Source organism: Xenopus laevis, chromosome 2L (assembly GCF_017654675.1).
Source record: "Xenopus laevis strain J_2021 chromosome 2L, Xenopus_laevis_v10.1, whole genome shotgun sequence".
Lineage (NCBI taxonomy): Eukaryota > Metazoa > Chordata > Amphibia > Anura > Pipidae > Xenopus > Xenopus laevis.
Window position 1 is genome coordinate 175,511,246 of NC_054373.1, and position 24,368 is coordinate 175,535,613.

The window sequence follows — 24,368 nt, forward strand, 5'->3', positions numbered from 1 at the left end:
TTTGCGCGCCATTTGCGAAAATTTATTCACACTGCGAATTCGCAAAAAAACGGAAAGACGGGCAGAGCAGTGGGTTATGCAACCATTTGTGAAAAATATGCGCTGCGTGAACTTTATAAATGACCCCCAGTATGTTAACCTAAAGGTGATCCACCCATTTAAAATTATAGTTCACCTTTAAATTAACTTTTATGAGAGAGTGATATTTTGAGACAATCTGCTATTGGGTTTAATTTTATCTTATTATTTGTGGTTTTTGAGTTATTTAGCTTTTTATTCAGCAGCTCTCCAGTTTGCAATTTCAGCCATCCGGTTGCTAGGGCCCAAAACACCCCCTAGCAACCATGCATTGATTTGAATAAGAGACTGGAATATAAATAGGATGAGAGGCCTGAATAGAAAGAGGAGTAATAAAAAGTAGCAATAACAGTAAATGTGTAGCCTTACAGAGAATTTGTTCATAGATGGGGTCAGTGACCCCGATTTGAAAGCTGGAAAGAGTCAGAAGAAGAAGACTGAAAAAATGAAGGCCAATTGAAAAGCTGCTTAGAATTGGCCATTCTATAAGATATTAATAGTTAAGTTAAAAGATGTATAACTACTGTTAAGTCCTTTGCTTTGCTAAGCTCCTCCCCCGAGGGGCCCTAGTGCTGTACTCTAAGGAGCCCAGGGCAATATTCTCTTTGGAGCCGACCAAGTGGAAATCTCACAAAAAACAGCAATCGGTTGTGACTCTGTCCTTCAGCGCTGAAATGGTTAAATCAAGCAGGAGGGGGCGGGGCCCTGCAGCCACGTCACCTCGCAAATCCATCACCCGCTTCCCTTTCTAATAAAGTTCTCTGCCGTTTGAATGCTTTACCCCCTCCCTTGCTGGCTGCCTCGCTCGGCGTGTCGGGAGTTGTAGTCTTGGCTGCTGTTGGCGCTTCCCCTGCAGGTTGGGAGTCGGCAGCGAGTCGGAGGTAAGGGCTGGAGGGATCGGCAGTTGGGAGGTGTCTGTGACCGAGGGGAGCTGAGCAGCTGCAGTGGGAGCCGCTGGGTTTTCTATTTCTGTTCTACTGGGCGACCCCTGGAACTTTATATCGTAGAGTGTCACCCCTCCCTCCCTCTGACACATGGGGGACCCCTAACCCCACGTGACCTCAGGGGTGTCCGTCCTGCTGCCCCTGCAGCTCTCACAACTTCTGGCCTGGGCACATGGACCTCAGCACTAACTTTCCCTTTACTTTCTACAGCCAGCTGGCCTATTGAGTGTAGCCAATACAATGTCCTGCTAATTGTAGTGTCCTCCTCTGTCTGTACTGAGTCTTTCACCTTCTCTACTTGCCCTGTAGGCTAAACTGACTCTGTTACACCGCCCACACGTTACTGAGTGATGAGAATGCCTGTGATGTCCCTTTAAATATGCAACTGACAGCGGGGGAGCTGGGAGTCCAGTAGTTGTCGGATTTGGTAAAGGTGCCAGTTGGCACAAAGCAAGCCCAGACCTGGGAAATCCAATGTCCTGATTAATATCCACTTGTTCCCCAGACTGGGCATTGCCTTATCCACCTGCCAATAAACTGCCATATCCCATGTAAAACTGCCAGTTCTCCTGTGACTGCCATGTAACCGCCAGAGCCCATGTAACCTCCAGCAGCTTTGTCTGCCAGTTTTTCTTATACACAAATGAAGTTAAATTCTTATTCTGACAGATCCTCATTCTGATCTTTATTTTTAAAGGGTAAATTTCCACTGATGTAAAAATGCCCCTATGGTACCGGTAGCAGTGCCCTGTATGGAAGTCGGTGAAGCCTGGTGACTAATCTGCCTGAATCTGCCTGTGTGCCCAGACCCTTATACAGAACTAATCTTTTGAATTTGTAATTTAACATCTTTTAGTGTTACTGTTACTATAGGCACCATCTCTCCCTACTATATCTGCTATCCCACAGTCACACTCCCTTCACAGAGACTATTATCCCACTGTTACTATAGACACCATCTCTCCCTACTATACCTGCTATCCCACAGTCACACTCCCTTCCCAGAGACTATTATCCACTGTTACTATAGGCACCATCTCTCTCTACTATACCTGCTATCCCACAGTCACACTCCCTTCCCAGAGACTATTATCCACTGTTACTATAGACACCATCTCTCCCTACTATACCTGCTATCCCACAGTCACACTCCCTTCCCAGAGACTATTAGCCACTGTTACTATAGACACCATCTCTCCCTACTATACCTGCTATCAAACAGTCACACTCCCTTCCCAGAGACTATTATCCACTGTTACTATAGGCACCATCTCTCCCTACTATACCTGCTATCCCACAGTCACACTCCCTTCCCAGAGACTATTATCCACTGTTACTATAGGCACCATCTCTCCCTACTATACCTGCTATCCCACAGTCACACTCCCTTCCCAGAGACTATTATCCACTGTTACTATAGGCACCATCTCTCCCTACTATATCTATCCCACAGTCACACTCCCTTCCCAGAGACTATTATCCACTGTTACTATAGGCACCATCTCTCCCTACTATACTTACTATCCCACAGTCACACTCCCTTCCCAGAGACTATTATCCACTTTTACTATAGGCACCATCTCTCCCTACTATACCTGCTATCCCACAGTCACACTCCCTTCCCAGAGACTATTATCCCACTGTTACTATAGACACCAGCTCTCCCTACTATACCTGCTATCCCACAGTCACACTCCCTTCCCAGAGACTATTATCCACTGTTACTATAGACACCATCTCTCCCTACTATACCTGCTATCCCACAGTCACACTCCCTTCCCAGAGACTATTATCCACTGTTACTATAGGCACCATCTCTCCCTACTATATCTATCCCACAGTCACACTCCCTTCCCAAAGACTATTATCCACTGTTACTATAGGTACCATCTCTCCCTACTATATCTGCTATCCCACAGTCACACTCCCTTCCCAGAGACTATTATCCCACTGTTACTATAGGCACCATCTCTCCCTACTATACCTGCTATCCCACAGTCACACTCCCTTCCCAGAGACTATTATCCACTGTTACTATAGGTACCATCTCTCCCTACTATATCTGCTATCCCACAGTCACACTCCCTTCCCAGAGACTATTATCCCACTGTTACTATAGGCACCATCTCTCCCTACTATATCTACCCCACAGTCACACTCCCTTCCCAGAGACTATTATCCCACTGTTACTATAGACACCATCTCTCCCTACTATACCTGCTATCTCACAGTCACACTTCCTTCCCAGAGACTATTATCCCACTGTTACTATAGGCACCATCTCTCCCTACTATACCTGCTATCCCACAGTCACACTCCCTTCCCAGAGACTATTATCCCACTGTTACTATAGACACCATCTCTCCCTACTATACCTGCTATCTCACAGTCACACTTCCTTCCCAGAGACTATTATCCCACTGTTACTATAGGCACCATCTCTCCCTACTATACCTGCTATCCCACAGTCACACTCCCTTCCCAGAGACTATTATCCACTGTTACTATAGGCACCATCTCTCCCCCTACTATACCTGCTATCTCACAGTCACACTCCCTTCCCAGAGACTATTATCCCACTGTTACTATAGGCACCATCTCTCCCTACTATACCTGCTATCCCACAGTCACACTCCCTTCCCAGAGACTATTATCCCACTGTTACTATAGGCACCATCTCTCCCTACTATACCTGCTATCCCACAGTCACACTCCCTTCCCAGAGACTATTATCCACTGTTACTATAGGCACCATCTCTCCCTACTATACCTGCTATCCCACAGTCATACTCCCTTCCCAGAGACTATTATCCACGGTTACTATAGACACCATCTCTCCCTACTATACCTGCTATCCCACAGTCACACTCCCTTCCCAGAGACTATTATCCACTGTTACTATAGACACCATCTCTCCCTACTATACCTGCTATCCCACAGTCACACTCCCTTCCCAGAGACTATTATCCACTGTTACTATAGGCACCATCTCTCCCTACTATACCTGCTATCCCACAGTCATACTCCCTTCCCAGAGACTATTATCCACGGTTACTATAGACACCATCTCTCCCTACTACACCTGCTATCCCACAGTCACACTCCCTTCCCAGAGACTATTATCCCACTGTTACTATAGGCACCATCTCTCCCTACTATACCTGCTATCCCACAGTCACACTCCCTTCCCAGAGACTATTATCCCTGTGTTACTATTAGATCATGCTGCACATCCCCAGTCTGTCATTTAAATTCCGCACGGTGTTAGTGGTTGTTTCTATTATTTGAGCCAGTGAGAATCGGCTGGTTGGTTGATATGAATATCACATGTATGGGCTGTACTTTAATTTATATTTACTGACTGTACCGTCAAGGAGGATTTTTTTTCCAGAATGTGGCAGAGAAAAGATCTTGGTTTTTCAGCAAGTCGTTGGAATTTTATAAATCCAGGTCTCGTCTCGCTATTTATTTCTTAGTAATGATGGTGGATCAGTTTGTGTGCTGTTCAGAGAGGACCATTAGTCATGCTGACAGTATCGCTGAATAATCACCCCATTATATTAATATTAATGACATGTATGTATAAACCCCAACATATGCCACAGTGTTGTACAATAAATGGATGTATATTTTAAAAGAACAGTAACACCAAAAAATAAGTGTTTTAAAGTAATGCAAATATCATGTAATGTTGCCCTGCACTGGTAAAACTGATGTGTTTGCTTCAGAAACTCTACTATAGTTCATATAAATAAGCTGCTGTGTAACAATGGTGGAAATTGAAAAAAGCCTGTATGGCACAGGTGAAATAGTGGATAACGGATAACACCATTATCTTCTAAAGAGATTGTCTGCTGTGTAACCTGAGCATTTTCTCCTTTGAATGGCTGCCCCCATTGCTACACAGCAGTAAACTATAGTAGTGTTACTGAAGCAAACACACCAGTTTTACCAGTGCAGGGCAACACTGCATTATATTTTTATTACTTTAAAACAATTAAATTTTTTGATGTTACTGGTCCTTTAAACATACAGGAAAGTACAATCCCCAATAACCAATACAACAGGTAAATAATTATTTCCCCAAATGCTCTGGTGCATGGCATGAATTGCTTGAGAAGGTTATCCTGTAGATGGTCCTATTGATGTTGACATGCCTCTATTCTCTGCATTCAATGCTAGTTCTGACTACTGAAAGAAAGTAGCAGAACCAGCTCACCTCCAGCCATGACTTAATTTCCAGCAGTACATTTGTTATCGGTCTGTTGTAGTTAGGGTTGCCACCTTTACTATAAAAAAAAAAAATTACCGGCCGGTGGGGGAACAAAAAGGGGCGGGCCGTGACATAAAAGGGGGCAGAGTCAAGCTTAGTGCTGCAAAAGGGGGCGGAGCAACATTTACGATGGACAGAAACCTGAAAAAAAAGTACTGAGCGAATTGGGGCGAGCCAAGGGCTTTTTCTTAAAGGAGAAGGAAACCCCCTGGTTGCAAAAACCCTCCCCTGTGTTGCTCCCCCTCCCTCCTCCCCCCTGGCCTACCTGTCCCGCTGGGCAAATGCCCCTAACTTGTTACTTACCCCTCTGCGCAGGTCCAGTCCACGGAGTTCACAGACGCCATCTTCTCCCACGCGATCTTCTTCCTGCTTTGACCGGCGCCAAAAGTCACAAAGTTTTCCGATTTCACTTCGAGACTTTTGGCGCATGCGCAGTAGATCCGTACCGGTGAAATGCTCCTACTGCGCATGCGCCAAAAACGCCAGTCAAAGCAGGAAGAAGATCGCGTGGAAGAAGATGGCGTCTGTGAACTCCGTGGACTGGACCTGCGTAGAGGGGTAAGTAACAAGTTAGGGGCATTTGCCCATCGGGACAGGTAGGCCAGGGGGGAGGAGGGAGGGGGAGCAACACAGGGTAGGGGGGAGAGTTTTTGCGCCCAAGGGGTTTCCTTCTCCTTTAAGGGTATTACAAATCACCAGCAACTACAATACCGTTTTCAATATTGGCCGGGTGGCAGCCCTAGTTGTAGTGATGGGCGGGTTCGGGCCAACCTCGCTCCCCCATTTGCGGGTCGCGACCTTAAACTGCCCACTTACGATTTTATAGGTGCGTGCCTGTCCGCCCCACCCCTTTTGTGATGTCATCATAGGGGTGGGTCAACGCGAGTCTATAAAAGGAATGATCAGGTGCAGTCGCCGTGGCACCTGTGGGTTGGGCCGACTTCCGCACACATTTAGTAGGTCGCGGACAGATTTTGGTTGAGTGACTTTACTCTGCCGGCTTTTGGCTCTGGCAGCCTCCATTTATATGGGCTCACCTGCACCACCTGCCCCTTTTCATGATGTCAGAGATGGGCTGGTCAGATGCAGGTCTATAAACGGAGGTATCGGCTGTGTTCAGGTGTGTGTTGAGAGCAGGTGGGTTGAATTTTTGTCAACTTGCATATCACTAGTGGGCAATCACCACCGTGGGTCACTGGTTTGGGCCGCTGACCCAAGCTCACTCTCCCTGGACTCCGACTTGTCACCCTCGTTCACAGTGACGGATGAAGGAGTTCAACTAAATGTGCCGCGTGGGGGGGATGTTGGTGGCCAGGGGACGTGTTGTGCCAGTGAGGGGTCTGCACGGACGTTGGGAGGGAAGCCTTTAAGGTCGCAGCCCCGGGGCTACCCATTAGTATGGGTTGGAAAATCTGCCAGATATTTATTGGCCAGTTTACGAAGAACACAACAATATGGCCATCTCCCAACATTGTGATCCAGTCATTGGCCCGGGGAGGGGCATATGTGCTGCAGTTTTGGTGGCAGCCACATAAGCAGATGTGACCCTTGGTTGGCATTTTATTGTACATGACACATTTCTAAGAGACTCCAGTAAGCGTGTGCTTGAATATAAGTACAAGGGGAAGTCTCATTTCCACAAACTAAACCGCTGAGAGTGAGTTACAGCCTGTGATTTCCAAACAGCTCGTGGTATGCTGAATTTCAGTGGAGTGCCGGCACTTTAATAAATGCCTTCCCAAAAAAACACCACTGGCTGCTGGTCCTTTCCGTAATTCGGAGCTTTCTGGATAACGGGTTTCCTAATAATGGATCCCATACTGTACAAAGAGATTCATAAGAAAAGGAACTGCGCAGGAATCGTGTGCTGATTACAAAGGGTAAATCTACAAGCAGTTGGGTTTTATCACCCTTTTAAACACCCCGACACGTTATTTCATTAGCTCCTTCCAGTGCGCTTCTGTTTCCTGTCATTTATTTCTTAATTAGTATAAATTACGAGAGTGAAGAACCCAGCGAGGGCGCTGATCAAACGTACAAATTAACAGTTTGTGTTTGCAGCCTGCGTATGTGCCAAAAGCGTTGTGTTTCTGAACCAATACGTTGCTCTTAGCCCTGAGATTGTGAGCTCTGCGCGCCTCCACGACCCGGATCTGTGAAGTCATTAACAGTTTTATTCGGGTCCCTACTGGGATTCATTAAATTGAGTGTTAAACTGGGGGTTGGCACAATCTGTGTCAAACACCACATGGTGTTACCTTCCTTATTTTTCTGTTCTGTGTTTAAAGGGGTAGTTCACCTTTAAGTTAACTTTTAGTTCGTTATAGAATGGTTAATTCTCAGAAGCTTTTCAATTGGTCTTCATTATTTATTTTATATAGTTTTTTTTAGATTATTTCTTTTTTCTTATGACTGTTTCCAATGATAAACAAATACTCGGTAAGGCTACACATGTGTTGTTATTGCTACTATTTATTACTCCTCTTTCTATTCAGGCCTCTCCTATTCATTATCCACTCTCTCATTTAAATCAAGGCACGGTAGCTAGTAGGGATTCACCTAATTCAGGATTCGGTTCGGGATCCTGCCAGGATTAGGATTTGGCCGAATCCTTCTGCCTGGCCGAACTGAATCCTAATTTGCATATGTAAGTTATGGGCGGGGAGTGAAATCGCGTGACTTTTTGTCACAAAACAAGGAAGCAAAAAATGTTTTCCCCTTCCCTAATTTGTATATGCAAATTAGGACTCGGTTCGGTATTCAGCCGAATCTTTCGCAAAGGATTTGGGGGTTCGGCCGAATCCAAAATAGTGGATTCGGTGCATCCCTAGTTGCTAGTGTGATTTGGACCCTAGCAACCAGATTGCCGAATTTGCAAACTGTAGAACTGCAAAATATCTCAAAAACCACAAATAACAAATTAAAAACCAATTACAAATTGTCTCAGAATATCACTCTCTACATCATACTAAAAGTTAATTTAAAGGAGAACAGGTATATGCAATTTACCCAAAATGGCCAAAAGGACTGTCTGTGGACTCATTCCCAAACCAAGGGGATTAATATGAAGTTGCTCCACCCTTCCCAGAAGAGTAACGGCTGTTATAGTAGTGAAGACCCTCACTAGATGTTGGAACATTTGCAAATCAGGGGCAGGAAAGGCGAAAGTGGGAAAAAATTCTTCTTTTGTGATAAAATGTCACGTGATTTCCCTACCGGCCCCTAATTTGCATATGCAAATTAGGATTCGGTTTGGCCAGGCACAAGGATTCGGCCTAATCTGAATCCTGCTGAAAAAGGCTGAATCCTGGATTCGGTGCATCCCCAATTCTGTATGGACCTTACTTTGGGCTTCATTGTGTTGAAACTGGAAAGGCTTTCCCCAAACTGTTTCCACAAAGTAAAGGTGGCCATACACGGATAGATCCGCTCGTTTGGCGATGTCGCCAAACGAGCGGATCTCCCTCCGATATGCCCACCTTGAGGTGGGCAATATCGGGCTGATCCGATCGTGGGCCCTAGGGCCCAACGATCGGATCCTAGCGTTCGCCAAACGGGCGGTCGGATCGCGGGACCGCATCAACGAACAGATGCGGCCGCGATCCGACGGGATTTTTAATCCCATCCGATCGAGATCTGGCCGACTTTCGGCCAGATCTCGATCGGGGAAGCCTGTCGGGGGCCCCCATACACGGGCCAATAAGCTGCCGACACGGTCTGTCGGCAGCTTTTATCGGCCCGTGTATGGCCACCTTAAGAAGCCCAAGAACAGGGGTCCCCAACCTTTTATACCCATGAGCCACATTCAGATGTAAAAAGCATTATGGAGCAACACAAGATTGAAAAACATTCCTGGGGTGACAAATAAGGGCTGTGATTGGCTATTTAGTAGTCCCTATATGGACTGGCAGCCTATGGGAGACTCTGTTTGGCATCTGGTTTTTATACAACTAAAACTTGCCTCCAAGCCTTGAATTTAAAAATAAGGTCCTGCTTTGAGGCCACTGGGAGCAACATCCAAGGGGTTGGTTGAGGTCAACTGGTTGGAGACCACTGGAGAATATCATTGTATTGTGTAATGGCACTTGTGTGGAAAATGATTATTGTGTCTTGAATAGCCAATTCCAAAAATTAGAAGGGGTTGTCAGCGTTTGCGACCATGTAGTGTATCCACTATTCTATTGGTGCTCTTTAGAGATTTTATAATATTGCATCTTTTTCAATAATCAGACCTTGATTTTCTCTTAGATTCTTCCCTCTCCCTATTGCCTTCTAACAATATCCAATTGTAACTGTCAATCAATTCTAGTGAAATGCCTGTGCAGGTACGGGATCCATTATCTGGAAACCCATTATCCAGAAAGCTCTGAAAATACAGAAAGGTCAGCTACCATAGACTCCATTATAATCGAATAATCCGAGTTTTTAAAAATGATTTCCTTTTTCTGTGTAATAATAAAACAGTAGCTTGTACTTGATCCCAACTAAGATATAATTAATCCTTATTGGAGGCAAAACCAGCCTATTGGGTTTATTTAATGTTTAAATGATTTTCTAGTAAACTGAAGGTATCAAGATCCGGAAAACCCCAGGCAAAAGCATTTGTAAACTGTTCGCTCTTGTATTTGTGTAGTGAATAAAGTACCCACTTTTGCAATCTATAAGGATATTATATGCCATCAAACACCAAGGAGGTTTTTTGCTAAACCTTAAATTTATCTGGTCGGGGCAAAAACTCAAATTTTTGTGGGAAAGAAAACCTCAAAAAAAAAAAAAAAAAAAAAAAGCCTGAATCCAAAAATTTGCCGTCTTAGACTTGTCGAGGCCCTGTATAAGTCAATGGGAGAGGCACCTATCTCAATCTGAAGTTATCATGGTTTGCTCTGGGTTTGGACCAAAAATCTGACCATTTCGGACAAAAACTCGAAAAACGTAAGTGATTCTGGTTTTCGGTCGGTTTTATCGAGTTTTTCTGTGATCCATTTAATTTGGGATTATTTTGATAATAAATAAGATCAAATCGGGCATTGGAGTTTGGTTGTGGTTTTTTTTTTTTTAAATAAATTAAATCATTTTTTAATAAATAACCCCCCAGTGCTTTTATACAGGTTATGGAACTCCAAAGTGACTTAATATCCTCATATTTTTCAACACAGAGTACTTTATTATAATATCCAAATTACAGTGAGTCATGTGACAGAAATGACATCACTAAGCTCTGATTATAACTGATGACATTGCCATTGACATTGTTTATAAGGATAGAATTTACCAGATATTCGTGGCTCTTTGTATCCCTTTAATCTGGCAATTGACCGGCCTGCAGTCCCAATGAACGACATGGGCATCCTTTCTGTTTTTTAATTGTTACGGACGATATCCCAAGCAATTTATTTATAGTATTGGTATGGGACCTGTTATCCAGGACCTTGGGATTTCCGGATAACGGATCTTTCCGTAATCTGGATCTTTAGACATTAAGGGTCGATTTTTTTAATGGTCAAAACTGTCAAATTCGACTAGCGATTTATCCAAATTCGATTCGAGTTTTTTTTGTTTTTTTAATATTGATTTTTGAAATTTATAATAATCTAGCCCTTTTACAATACAAATTCTACTATTCACCACCTAAAACCTGCTGAATTGCTGTTTAAGTCAATGGGAGAGGTCCAGGGATCAATTTGCAGCCTTCCTGACATGCAAGTTTTTTTCCGGGGGAAAAAACTCGAATCGAGTTTGATCGAATTTGATTTGAATTTTCAGGTCGTTTATATTCATCCAAGTAAAAAAATTTACATTTTATTAATACATTTCGATAAGTCTAATTTAAAATGTATGGGAATTTAGGGGAGTTTTGAAAAACTCGCATGAATAAATGTGCCTCTAATTCTACTAGAAAATCATGTAAATATTAAATAAACCCAATAGGCTGGTTCTGCTTCCAATAAGGATTAATTATATCTTAGTTGGGATCAAGTACAAGCTACTGTTTTATTATTACACAGAAAAAGGAAATCATTTTTAATAATTTGGATTATTTGGATAAAATGGAGTCTACAAGAGACCACCTTTCCGTAATTCGGATCCTTCTGGATAATTGGTTTCCGGATCCTATACCTGTAGAATGAGATCAGGTGGTATAGTATGGCCCACCAAAAGATGTATGATTTATTGTTAAGTGTACGGCCAGATTGATTTTATCTTTCCTCCTAAGAAATACAGTTTTATAGCTCTTCTACTATTTTCTTTTTCTTTGTGATGTCCCCTTTATCCCGAGTGCTGGCTGTGTTTTCAGCAGTGAATGTCTGTAGCAGTGGGAAGCTGATTTGTATCCCGGCACCCACCAAACATGGAGAACAGGGAAATGAATGTGTTTGTGTGGCTGAAATGCCGGAGCCCAGATTACAGGGGCAGCTGCTAATAAGCTTCAGCTTGAGTTTGTGTAGAACTGAATCATTATAGTATTTGGCTTCCCTCGTGCCGACAGTAATGTTCTTCTTGCAGAATTAATAAACCTGAACTGGCCAAAATGTCATTCATCTACAATCCTAACTAAGCACCGATACTTTTCCTGCATCTCCATAGAATGAACAAACAACTCTGCATATTATAACAATGGGGAAACCGTATAACTGCTACACTGTAGAGCTTAAAGGAGAACTAAAGCCTAACTAAAGAAGTAGGTAGAAATGTTGTACATTATGTTTTGTGCTTCTGTATCAGCCCAAGGCAACCACAGCCCTTTAGCAGTAAAGATCTGTGTCCAAAGATGCCCCAGTAGCTCCCCATCTTCTTTTCTGCTGATTCACTGCACATGCTCTGTGCTGCTGTCACTTACTGAGCTTAGGGACCCACTCACAATGTACTGTACCCATAGAATAGAAATGTCACAATATGAGGCTGATTAGTAATTAATACAAATAATTACTACATGGCAGCACAGAAACCAGTGCAATTAGCATCAGAATTTAATAATCAGCAAACCTGTAGCATCAGCTTATATTACAGGGGAAGCTCATTTTCTGCTGGATAATTAGTGACGAGCCCTAAGCTTAGCTTCTCAACAGCCAATCAGAGCCCACTGAGCATGTGAGTGTCACAGACACTTTCCAAGATGGTGACCCCCTGTGACAAGTTGGAAGTCCTGGATCATTGCTGCTTTTGACAAGCTGAAACTTTAGACTGGTGCAATAAGATCGGTATATAAAATACGGCTTTTTTAGCCATATTTATTTTTAGGGTTTAGCTCCTTTAATCGCTTCCCAGCACTTCATCTTAAAGGACCCCTATACCTTGGTTTATTTTAAATTTCGTATTGTATTTGTTTAAAGTCAATGTAGATTTTACATGATGATGTATGAAGGTTTAGTCTTGCCTAAACTATCATTGCCTCTCAGGCTTTCACACACCGCGTCCCATGAGCTCCCTACTGTGTTATCTCCTAACAAAAGTCTATAAGTGTTATGGGTGTGATGATATCGGTCGCTTGACTGGGGAACAAGGTTTTAAACAAACAGCCCTCTTTTTGCTCCCTGCAGCTGGGGCACCTTGCCTATAAATGTGTAAGGCAGAATGACTGATTGACACCCATGGTATGAGCCCTGGCGGCACCCTCGGAATTTAAGCATTTTAGAAAGAAGGGAATGTTTTGCTTCATAAAATGCTTCCTGTGCATTGTTTTTATGTAATGCATTACACCACTCTATATAAAGTAAAGGGGTTGTTCACCTTTGCGTTAACTTTAGTATGATGCAGAGAGTGATATTCTGAGACAATTTGTAATTGGTTTTCATTTTTTATTATTTGTGGTTTTTGAGTTATTTAGCTTTTTATTCAGCAGCTCTCCAGTTTGCAATTTCCGTAAACTGGTTTCTAGGGTACAAATTCCCCTAGCAACCATACATTGATTTGAATAAGAGACTGGAATATGAATAGGAGAGGCCTGAATAGAAAGAGCAGTAATAAAAAGTAGCAATAACAATAAATTTGTAGCCTTACAGAGCATTTGTTTTTTAGACGGGGTCAGTGACCCCTCATTTGAATGCTGGAAAGAGTCGGAAGAAGAAGGCAAATAATTCAAAAAGTATAAAAAATAATTGAGGACCAATTGAAAAGTTGCTTAGAATTAGCCATTATATAACATATTAAGGGGCAGATTTATCAAGGGTCGAATTTCGAAGTAGAAAAAGCTTCAAAATTCGACCATCGAATTGGAATATCCGAATATTCGAATTTGGCCATTTGCGGTCGAAGTAAAATCTTTCGATCGAACCATGAAATCCTTCGAATCTAACCATTTAAAGTATTTCATCCATCGATCGAACGATTTTTCTTCGACTTCAAAAAACGTAGAAAAATGCTCTACAAGGGCCCCGTAGGCTAACATAGCACTTCCGCAGGTTTAATTTGGCGAAGTATTGAAGTAGATTATCGAATGGTCGAATATTCGAACAATTTTACTTCGAGTCGAAGTCGTACTATCCTATTTGATGGTCGAAGTATCCAAGAAAATTACTTTGAATTTCGAATTTTTTTTACTTCGAAAATTCCCTCGAATTCACTTCGACCCTTGATAAATCTGCCCCTAAAAGTTAACTTAAGGTTAACTTCCGCTTTAAGGTCTTCCACACAACCAATAACCCCTCCCCTCTTGGGCCCATGATTCAGGACTGCCCCCTTGCCAAATTAAGACCATTGGGGGGGTAATGATATTGGCTAACGATTTTGACTGGCTAGGCCCTCTAGTCTTAACCCAGTTAGGATTGACACCTTTTTAATATAGATTTACTGGCCCCTGTTTCTAGGTGGGTGCTTGGACATAAGGGGTGCAGTTATTTAGGGGCTGTAACAATGATGCAAATGGGTATAGTAATGATGTGATTGGGCAGATCAAAGTCGTAAAGTGGCGAAAGCCTTGCAGTAAATATAGGTTTATCCCAGCAGAGATAGATATAAGCTGGAGCTACATTTGGGGTGAATCAGTGCCAAAGTCGGTGGGCTACAGGCAGAACAAAAAGGTAATTGCTGGTAAATTGTAATACAGGTATGGGACCTGTTATCCAGAATGCTCAGGACCTGGTGGTTTCCTGATAACGGATATTAATTTAAATAAGTAATTTAAATTACTTTCTGTAATTTGGATCTCTCTACCTTAAGTCTACTAGTAAATCATGTAAACATGAAATAAACCCAATAGGCTGGTTTTGCTTCCAATAAGGATTAATTATATCTTAGTTGGGATCAAGTACAAGCTACTGTTTTATTATTACACAGAAAAAGGGAATCATTTTTAAAAATCTGGATTATTTGGATAAAAAAGGGTCTATGGGAAACGGCCTTTGCGTAATCCGGAGCTTTTAGGATAACTGGTTTCCGGATAACGGATCCGATACCTGTACCAGCCATGCCCTTAGCTGGCCTAGCCAGTAAAATATAATAGTTAAGGGTTTAAACCTGTTCGGTAAAGTGTCACCATGATTTAAAGTCTCTACCTGGTCACCTGTTGTTCTATAGAGCTGTGTATACTTTCTGCAGATACCTGTACTGAAGGCTCAAGCCCGCTACACTCTATGGCATCTCCTTCCCAGCTGTAAGTTCTAAAGAAACTGCAAACTGGAGAGACGCTGAACAAAAAGCTAAATAAATCAAAAACCACAAATAATAAAAAATGAAAACCAATTGTAAATGTCTCAGAATTTCACGGTCTACATCATACTGAAAGTTCATTTAAAGGTAAACAACCCCTTTAAAGAACCCAAATTGCTGTGGATCAGGAAGCAGAAGGATTTGTTATTCCTATAACAACGGCACCTTTCTGTCTTGCTTGTGTTCCGGCTCAGAAACAGTAGATAAAAGTCACTATTGATTTCCGTCTTCCCTCGTCAGCCGAGCGCACTTGTTAGGAGCAAAGGGATTATTGGCAGAAGAGCGGAGCAGCAGGAATAAAGTTAAATTAATAGATCTGGTGGCTACAAAGGAGCTGCTGTAAATTCATTAAATTATCCTGGCGCTTCAGGACTCGCTGGAAACCTTTTGTTATTTTTCTTGTCACTTGAGATAATTTACCTTCTGCTTTTTGTAGTGTTTGCTGCTAATGGGACTGGATTTTGCTTTGTAGACCATCACTGAATGCTTCAACCTTCATCACAGCTGGGGCTATAGACTGTGTGTGTGTTGGGGTTGGCCAGGTATTTGCAGGAATAACCTTAAGGGCAGAGACACACGTCTCAACAAATCGCCTCTTCTTAGGGCGACTAATCTCCGCACAATGCCTTTCCGTCAGCTAGAATCTACATTGCCAGTGGGATGGCTCTGAAAGCTTTGTTTTCCAAAGTCGCCCGAAGTTTCCTCTTGAGGCAACTTCGGGAAACGATCCGAGTGCCGTCCTGCCTTCTATTTAGATTCTTGCCGTCGGGAAGGCAGTTCGTGGAGATTAGTCGCCCAAATGAAGAGGCGATTTGTCGCTGATGACTAAATCTCCACACTTGTCTCTGCCATAAAAGTTTAGGGCCAGTAGCCATTGGGCCACGAGAAGCCGACTTCTGATGGAGCGATTGTTGGACAGTTTACTGAAATGGCCAATCCTGTTGTGCCTTATATGGAAACTGTGGAGACCAAAGGAGGCATTATTGCATGCGTGTCTCATCAGAAATGACGGACTGGATAAGGAGAAACCTTAGACTTGTCTGTTCAGTTAATCAGTTTAGTGGTGCCATTAGGAAACAGCCAACATGTAAAACAGGAAAAGAGGGGGCAGAAATTCGGCAAAATAGGCACAAGTAGCAGTCTAGGTCGCTCCGACAAACATGAGTAAAGGGCAAGGAAAGTTAAACTAAAGAAGTAGGCTAGAAATTTCTGTACCAGCCCAAGGCAACCACAGCCCTTTAGCAGTAAAGATCTGTGTCTCCAAAGATGCCCCAGTAGCTCCCCATCTTCTTTTCTGCTGCACATGCTCTGTGCTGCTGTCACTTACTGAGCTTAGGCACTCACAATATACAGTACACATAGAATAGAAATGTCACAATATAAGGCTGATTAGTAATTAATACAGATAATTACTACATGGCAGCACAGAAACCAGTGCAATTAGCATCAGAATTTAATAATCAGCAAACCTGTAGCATCAGCTTATATTACAGGGAAGCTCATTTTCTGCTGGATAATTAGTGACGAGCCCTAAGCTTAGCTTCTCAACAGCCAATCAGAGCCCACTGAGCATGTGAGTGTCACAGACACTTTCCAAGATGGTGACCCCCTGTGACAAGTTTGAAGTCCTGGATCATTGCTGCTATTGACAAGCTGACACTTTAAAAAAAAAAAAAAGATATCAAGTATTCTGGTTGTCAGCTTCCTCTGCCGGTATATCGTCTGTCTGTTCTCCCTCAGACTTAAAGCAAGGATTCAAAGTTTCAAAGGAAAACCAGCGCTCACAGCATGAGGTCAGATCAAGCTGAAACTTAAGCCTCGTGCAATAAGTTTACTATATAAAATATGGCAGCTTCAGCCATATTCATTTGAAGGGTTTACTTCTACATTAAACAGAGATCAGAGAGACTAGGGCAATGCAGAAAGCCTATCTATCTATCTATCTATCTATCTATCTATCTATCTATCTATCTATCTATCTATCTATCTATCTATCTATCTATCTATCTATCTATCTATCTATCTATCTATCTATCTATCTATCTATCTATCTATCTATCTATCTATCTATCTATCTATATCTCTCTATATCTCTCTCTCTATCTCAAAACAAAATGGAGTGGAGTGTGTACCAGTCCGTGACTTAGTCCAATTAAGGACACAATCTATAATAAACAAAAAAGTCCAGACGACTTGTCTTGTGATCAAAACGAAAATGCTTTATCAGGCAAGAATATGCAACGTTTCAAAGCAACCGCTTCTTTATCAAGCAATCAAGATTACAATGATCTCACATCCTTAAAAAGGTTACAGCTGAAGATACGCCCCCAAGGGGGTGGTATATATTTAAATGTAGTATATGACCATTTTAACAAAATGAGGAAAATAGACCATTAACATTAAGGTATACACATAGAAACAACCGATCGGTTAATCAAAATGTATCATAGTACTAATGTGAACAACGCAATATGAATATACAGCATGAATATATAACATGTTTATACCACATATATTTAGGATGTGCCTTTATCCCAACCTCCACCCTATATCCATAAGTTATAGAGTTACCTCACTATATCAAAGGGTACAAGTCATACTCTCTATTTAACCCTTTAGGGTATAATGTTTGTAAGGTATGTATCCAAAATTTTTTTCGTTTCTGGAGTTGCAGGAGTCTATTGCCCCCCTGACGTGGGGGGGCAATAGACTCCAGCACAAGGAATCTGACGGTTGCTACGGAATGTCGTGCTGAGTGAAAATGAGCTGGAACAGGTAATTTGAGTACCTCCTTCCGAATCGTGGACTTGTGCTGACTAATACGGTCACGTGTTTTGTTGCTCCAAATATTTTTGAGGTCTGCCTGGCATCATTTCCAGTGTTCAGTGTGTAAGTGACGTATGTGTCCAGTTCTTTAGGCGCAACTGATTGGCAGAGGGCACCCTGGAGCTACCACCACCTCCTGACCAGACGGTAGCTGAAGGGTGCCCTGAGCTTCGTGTGTAGATAGGTGCAGCTGCAGATATTTGGGACAGAAGGTTGGAACGACTGAACACAACTATACAAAGTATAAAGAGTGGATCTCGACACAAGTACCTTTACTGAGTGGTTTTAGGCACAACTTACTGCAGAGAAAAGAGCAAGTTGCCCGCTGCATCTACAGAGCTAAATTAGCCTTTTGAATCCACAAATATCTCTATGAACACTGCTGCAGGCCTGTGTACTTAATCATACACGTAGGCCAGCAATGGGGGTGACTTGCCCTTTAAAGAATTATCTTTAGTCTTTAGCCTAGAATGTAACTTGGGTGGATTATTAATCTTACTCAGCTTGGTGCAGTCACCCCTGCTTGGACCCCCATTTCAAGCCAACAATGCCCACTCTACCTTTGAAAAGAGAGCCTGTGAGCCAGGTCTGATCCCCAACATCAGTGCCCAACTTCACTAATGCTCTTATGGCTGAATGAAAGCAAATCCCACCAACAAACATCCAAAATCGAGCCTTCCCCCAAAGAGCCTCCCCTCTTCTAGTGACCAGTATGATCCCCCCACAAAGCTGCCGAACAGATCAGAGCAGGAGGCAACTGTAATAACTAAAGGTACATTAATAATAGTAAAGCTTAGCCGGCCTTGCTCTGCTGTGTCTTTGGAAAGCTTTGGCAAAAAATAAAGGTTAAAAAAAAAAAAAACACTTATTTTGAGGCACATTTTAAAATTCTGCAGCTTTTGTGAAGATCATTTAGGGTGCTTGGTGTTTGTGCAGCTAAAGATTATTTTACTGCTGAAATAATTGCGGCTGTATTTCACGTCTGCGTGACACGGAAGGTTAGTGCTGGGAACAGTAAATCTCCATCTTTTAATTGGGATATAAATTTCTAATTGTTCTTTCAGTAAGACATTCAATTATCACAATATTTCTCTGCAATGTGGATAATGTAAGTGGGCTCTAGTTTTCATATTGGTCCTTGGCTATTCCCAGAAAAGGAATATTATCCAGTTATCTTTATCTGTTGTGTAGTGAACCGATTATCCATTACAAGTCATTGCTTTAAGGTGGTTACAGTCTAGATCTGACCATTCACATGATGATATTTCCTGCTGCTCTTGACTTGATTTGCAGCTTGTTGGTCCATGCATGGAATAGAGAAGATGGCCTTGATATCCAGTTGTGGCTTATTCAGGTATCAGTGAGGCTTGCAATAAAATCCTGTTGAGGTCCACATTAGGCCAGGAATGTGTTGTCTACACAAGGCTCCTCCATTTGTTGGCCTAGCAGCAACATGATTGGATTGGTTATCAAGGATTATCTCTGTAGGTTATTTTACTTTTAAACAAATATTTAAGTTAGAGCCTGGCTTATGGTGCCCATGTGCTGGGTGGGTTTGGGTTGAAATTTGGCTGACCATTGCGGTTTAGGGTTGGATGAGGGTCAGACTGGGGAAGTACACTGCTCCACTGCTCCAGAAGATTCCCTGTTTGGAACCAGAAGCTACCACAGAAGTAGTACACACGACAAGAACATGTTGGGTTGAGCGCAGGTCCTACAGCTCTGCATGAATGTACGCACTCTGAATCATCTGTAGTCGTCTGTGATACCTAGCGAAGGGAGCAGGGATGAGTCTGAATTGGTTTGCATGTCCTATAGTGGCAACATTTTGCAGGTTAAGGTTTTGCAGGTAAGGGTCTTAGGCCCTTAGACTGGCATTGCTTACTATAGTTTAGTATCTACAAGCACTACCAGGTCCTTCTTCATCAAAGATTTGCTTTTAAAAGAGAACTAAACCCCTCCTCAAGAGAGTCGCCATCTAATAGCCCCCATTGCCTCCCTCGCTGCCTCTTCCCTGCATAGGCCGATACTTATTGTTGCAGAAAGTCGCACAGACCTCTCCATGCAGAGTAGCGCATTGGAGCTCACTGGTGCCATATTCAGATCCTCTTCTAACCTTTGATTATCTACGGAGCTTTCAAGCACACGCGCAGTAGGCGTGAACAGCAAACTGGCTCCAACTGCCCATGCGCAAAAAAAGCTTTGTTTCTGTGGTCCTTTAGCGAAGATACCGAAGATGTTGCCCGTGAGCTCCACTGCGCTTCTTGGCATGGAGAGGTCTTTGCAACTTTTTGCTAAACTTTTTTTTTAAGTAGTGGGCTATGCAGGACTCTCTTTAGGAGGAGGGTTTAAGTGGTTTGCTTATTTTTAAATCTCAAATTCATAACATTGCATTTTTAGCCACTGGAAGTCAGGCCCATATTACCAAGGGTCCATGTTTGCCTTGCCTATGCAGCCAATGTTTTACTCAAAGGCTTCAACAGATCCTCTAATATATTCCTAGTAATGATGTATGAGTTGACGCACAGCGACCCGCAGCTTGACCACCGGTTGGGAAGGTTTGGGTTGAAATTTGGCCAACCATTGATTGTTAGGTTTGGGTGTGGGCAGACTGGAGAAGTGCACTGCTCCACTGCTCCCAAAGATTTCCTGTTTTGGAACCAGGTGCTTACGGAAGTAGGGTAGAGAGTGAAAACTGCAGGTGCTTGTTGGGTGCGGGTCCTACAATGGCAACATTTCGCAGGTTAGGGTCAAGTGTGGTTTGTTTTTCCTGACCTGCACATCACCACTTCCTAGGGCTTCTGTTGGGTTTATTGTCCTCTTATAAGAAGGTTGGTGTGAGGAGATGGTCAAGAGTTGTCATGATGTAGTTGTGGGCAGCTAAATGGCACTGTACTTATTGGTCTGTATTTTGCAATAGTCTGCTCAGTAAAAGTCTATGCCAGCATAGGTATTACCCTACACTAAGTGCAATTACGTTGTCCACTTTGATGGGACAGTGGTCCTTTATAGATCAGGAAACACGTTGTCTCTTGTTAGATGTAGACCTTGCAAGGTAATGTATATATCTGCAAATGGAACCATCCCACAGGGGTGGTTGGTTGGGTGGTCACATGGTGTGGCTTCTTTCCTTTAGAATAAACCATTCCAACAAGGAGTTCCAGTAGTGCAAGGCCGTACACTGAACTGGTTAACAGACTGGATGGAGCTTCAGTAAAATAGAAAATTACAGTGTTGTATAGAGAATCTGCTGGATAGATACATTTTACCAATAAATTAGGGGTTTCTAGAGGGATAACTGCTTCTGCTTCAGTTTTTAACAAAGCTGTTTGTTTTCCAGCACACACTGCTGCTTCCCAGTAAGCTATTATTTAGAAATGACCTGGATCAGTAGGAGGTAGCTCTGTACTGCAGCGATCCCCAGCCAGCACATCCCGACCATTTGTTGGGTAATAAAGAAAAATAAAACACAACTGCAGTTCTATTTTTGATAAGCGAGGTTTCATCCTGTATACATGTCGGGAGCCATTGCTAGTACTGGAACCAGTGTATTTACCATGAGCCGATACTCTATTGGGAACCTTTTAGCGATGCAGTCCTTCCATCTGATTTAGACATGGGTTATGCAGAGTGTTGTGAATGTTGCGTTGATATAATTTAATATAATTGTGTATTGAGAGGCCTAGAAAGTTCTCTCTCCGTGTTTGTTATGAACTCATGGGGGCAGGTTCTTCTGGGCCTTGATCATTAAGAACTGGTGCACTGTAGAGTTTTGGTTTGTCCTTAGTCTTGTTACCATCAAATTTTGTGATAGGTGCAGATGGTGGCGTGGCCTACTGATGACGTCGCCAGACAGGCCGTGGAATTAGCAGTTTAATGGCCAGGAGATAGAGCTGCAATGCCTGGCCTCCTGGTACCCAAAATAAACCCAATTGATATACAAGGATATCCAAAAGTCATCCAATTTGTGCTTGTGCTTTTCTTCATGATAGTGTCTTCTATCTTGACATATCTTTCTTTTGTATCCTCCTCTTTTTTGGAAGCATCAAATTTGGTTGCCTAAGCGTCTTTCCATTTCAGTTTATCTACCAAGGTTCATCCAGTAAAGTTGCCTAGCCCCCCCCGCTCCCCACACAATTACCTCCCACGTAAAGGTCACAAAGATCTTGAACTTTGCGCCTTGTTTTATATTATTGAGGTAGAAGGTTCACTTGTATAAGTCCTATTTAGGTTTTAACTTTCTACCTATTCACGCCCCTGATAGCCTCTTAAAGGGACCTTCTTTAAAGAATTGCCATGTCTGCATTCATCCTCCCCGTGCGGAATTACTGGGGCAGAACGACTGCGGCATGAGGCCCATTTATCAGAGGTCGAATTTGGAATTTGTGATTTTTTTTTTTTTAATTCGACTGGGAGGGTATGTAAGAAAAAATTTGAATGGCTAATATTCAATGGAATGATTCAGACTTGAAAATTCGAATCATATTCGATTCGTACGAATTAAGTTTTTTCCAAAAAAAAAACCTTGAAATGTCAGGAAGGCTATTAACATCTCCAAATGGCTCAATGGACCTATCGCACAAAGTCAATTGAGGGGATGCAGGTAATTGGCACTGGCCTAGCCACAAGTCAGTGATGGATCCAATAAACATGAAAGAAAGACAATACCTGATTATGCAGCAAACGGGGTAATCCCAATTTTAATCCATGATAATCAGGTATTAACTTTCTTTCATGTTCAACGGACCTCTGCCATTGACTTGTATATGAACGTGGCAGGTTTTAAGTGGCGAATATTCGAATCCGGACTGTTTTCATGGTCGAGATGTGATAAATCTCACATTCGGATTTACATTCGAAAAGGGGGATTAAAATTCGAATGTTTGAATTTTGACTCGAAAATTTGAATTTACTATTCGACCCTTAATAAATCTGCCCCTATGTGTTATCAGAAAAATGTATGTTCTTCTCTGTTGGCCCCAGAGATAATATTATGGAGTTCCTTATGACAGGCTGAACAGTACTAACAAGGCTTTGCAGGGCCCAAGTTATCACAGGACTTCCTTCACTTTTTTATGATTAAGTGTTTGGAACACGAAACGCGTCAGGCTGGTTGACACAATAAACTTCTTCACATTTAAACATCTGCCTGGTGGAAGTATTTGCCTTTCAGTGCCTGCTCCATTTTGATATTTCGGTTTATCCGCCCCTTGTGCTGAGGGCCCAGGGCAGGGCACCTGGGACACTTCCTTGACGTGGTGAGTAACCATTGTACTATCAAGAGACCCTACAATACAGAAGCTTTTTTCCCTTTTAGTTGCCTCTGATGTGTTCTGACTTGGTGTGTTTTATTTAAGTTCACCCATTGCTCAACCTTTCTCCACAAGTGTCCCAGAGCTGTTCTTCTAATAACAGATTAGTGAGCAGTGTTGCAAGGGTCACTTTTGGACCTATCTGCAGCTCTGTTTAATGGAACTGCAAATATATTTTGAGAGTTGAGTCTATTGCATGGTGGGGATTGTCTTGTGTGTTGCTTCAGTTTAGCCAACGCAGCTTAGATTGACTACTACCGTTGCTTCTTCTCGATCTCGTATACTTTGCTCTTTTATTTTCTTCCTTCGTTCTCCTCTCTATGGCTAGACTTAGAGATCATTTGCAGTTGCTTTAAGATTTCCTAAGAAATTTCATGAGAAAATGTGTGAAAGCAGGGTCTTCATCTTCTTAACTGACCCACACGCATGACTTAGATGAAACCCTTAAGCCTACTATTGGTCAGAAGATGGAGGAGTGAACGCTAAACATTTCTTGAACCTAGCCACTCAATATGCCATCACAAATAATTAGAGTGAGTTCTAAATGAAGATTGTATTTGAACTACTTGTTTTAATTCACAGGAAAGCAAATCTTCTGCAGTCTGAAGAGGCCGTAATTTGGTGTCACCAGCACAACCGGATTAAGCCGGAGGCTACATAATGCGGCAGCTGAAGGGAAAGCCCAAGAAAGAGACGTCAAAAGATAAAAAGGAGAGGAAACAGGCCATGCAAGAGGCCCGGCAGCAGATAACCACTGTAGTGCTTCCCACGCTGGCCGTGGTGGTGGCATTAATCGTTGTATTTGTGTATGTGGCAACGCGCCCAAATACAATAGAATAGAGTCTTCTCATACACAGCTGCCTTCTGGCAATGGAGCCAAAAACAGATTTTTTTTTTTTTTTTTCTTTTAAAGAATTTTACCATTCTGACAATTTGTAAAATGGACCCTTTAATCACCTGCAGTGTTTTTAGCCAACTGTCCTTTATTGAATGTAACGAAGAGCAAATATCCATGACAAACGTGCCATGCGTTCCGAGTAAAACAGTTACTGTGCCTTTTTATAGTGATTTTTTTAATTTTTAATAAAATATGCTGATGCACCAGTGTAAATGACACCCCATAATCTGAAAACAATACTGCCCTCATTTCAATGTATCAAGAAAAAAAGAACCTCGTATCTGTATTATGCAGTTGCCAAAGGACGTTCCCTTGCGGTGATGTTGATTATCTATATTGTATCCTCCATCTCTGATATTTATTTTTGGAATAAAGAATGAAAAAAAAGTCTA

At 42.4% G+C, this 24,368-nt stretch overlaps 1 non-coding gene across 1 annotated transcript; it reads left to right on the top strand.

Annotated features, from left to right (window-relative positions):
• Positions 1-673: 673 nt before the first annotated feature.
• On the top strand, positions 674-24,368 carry smco4.L. The gene is made up of 2 exons (XR_005965530.1): positions 674-959; positions 23,661-24,368. It is a non-coding gene; the product is annotated as a single-pass membrane protein with coiled-coil domains 4 L homeolog (transcript).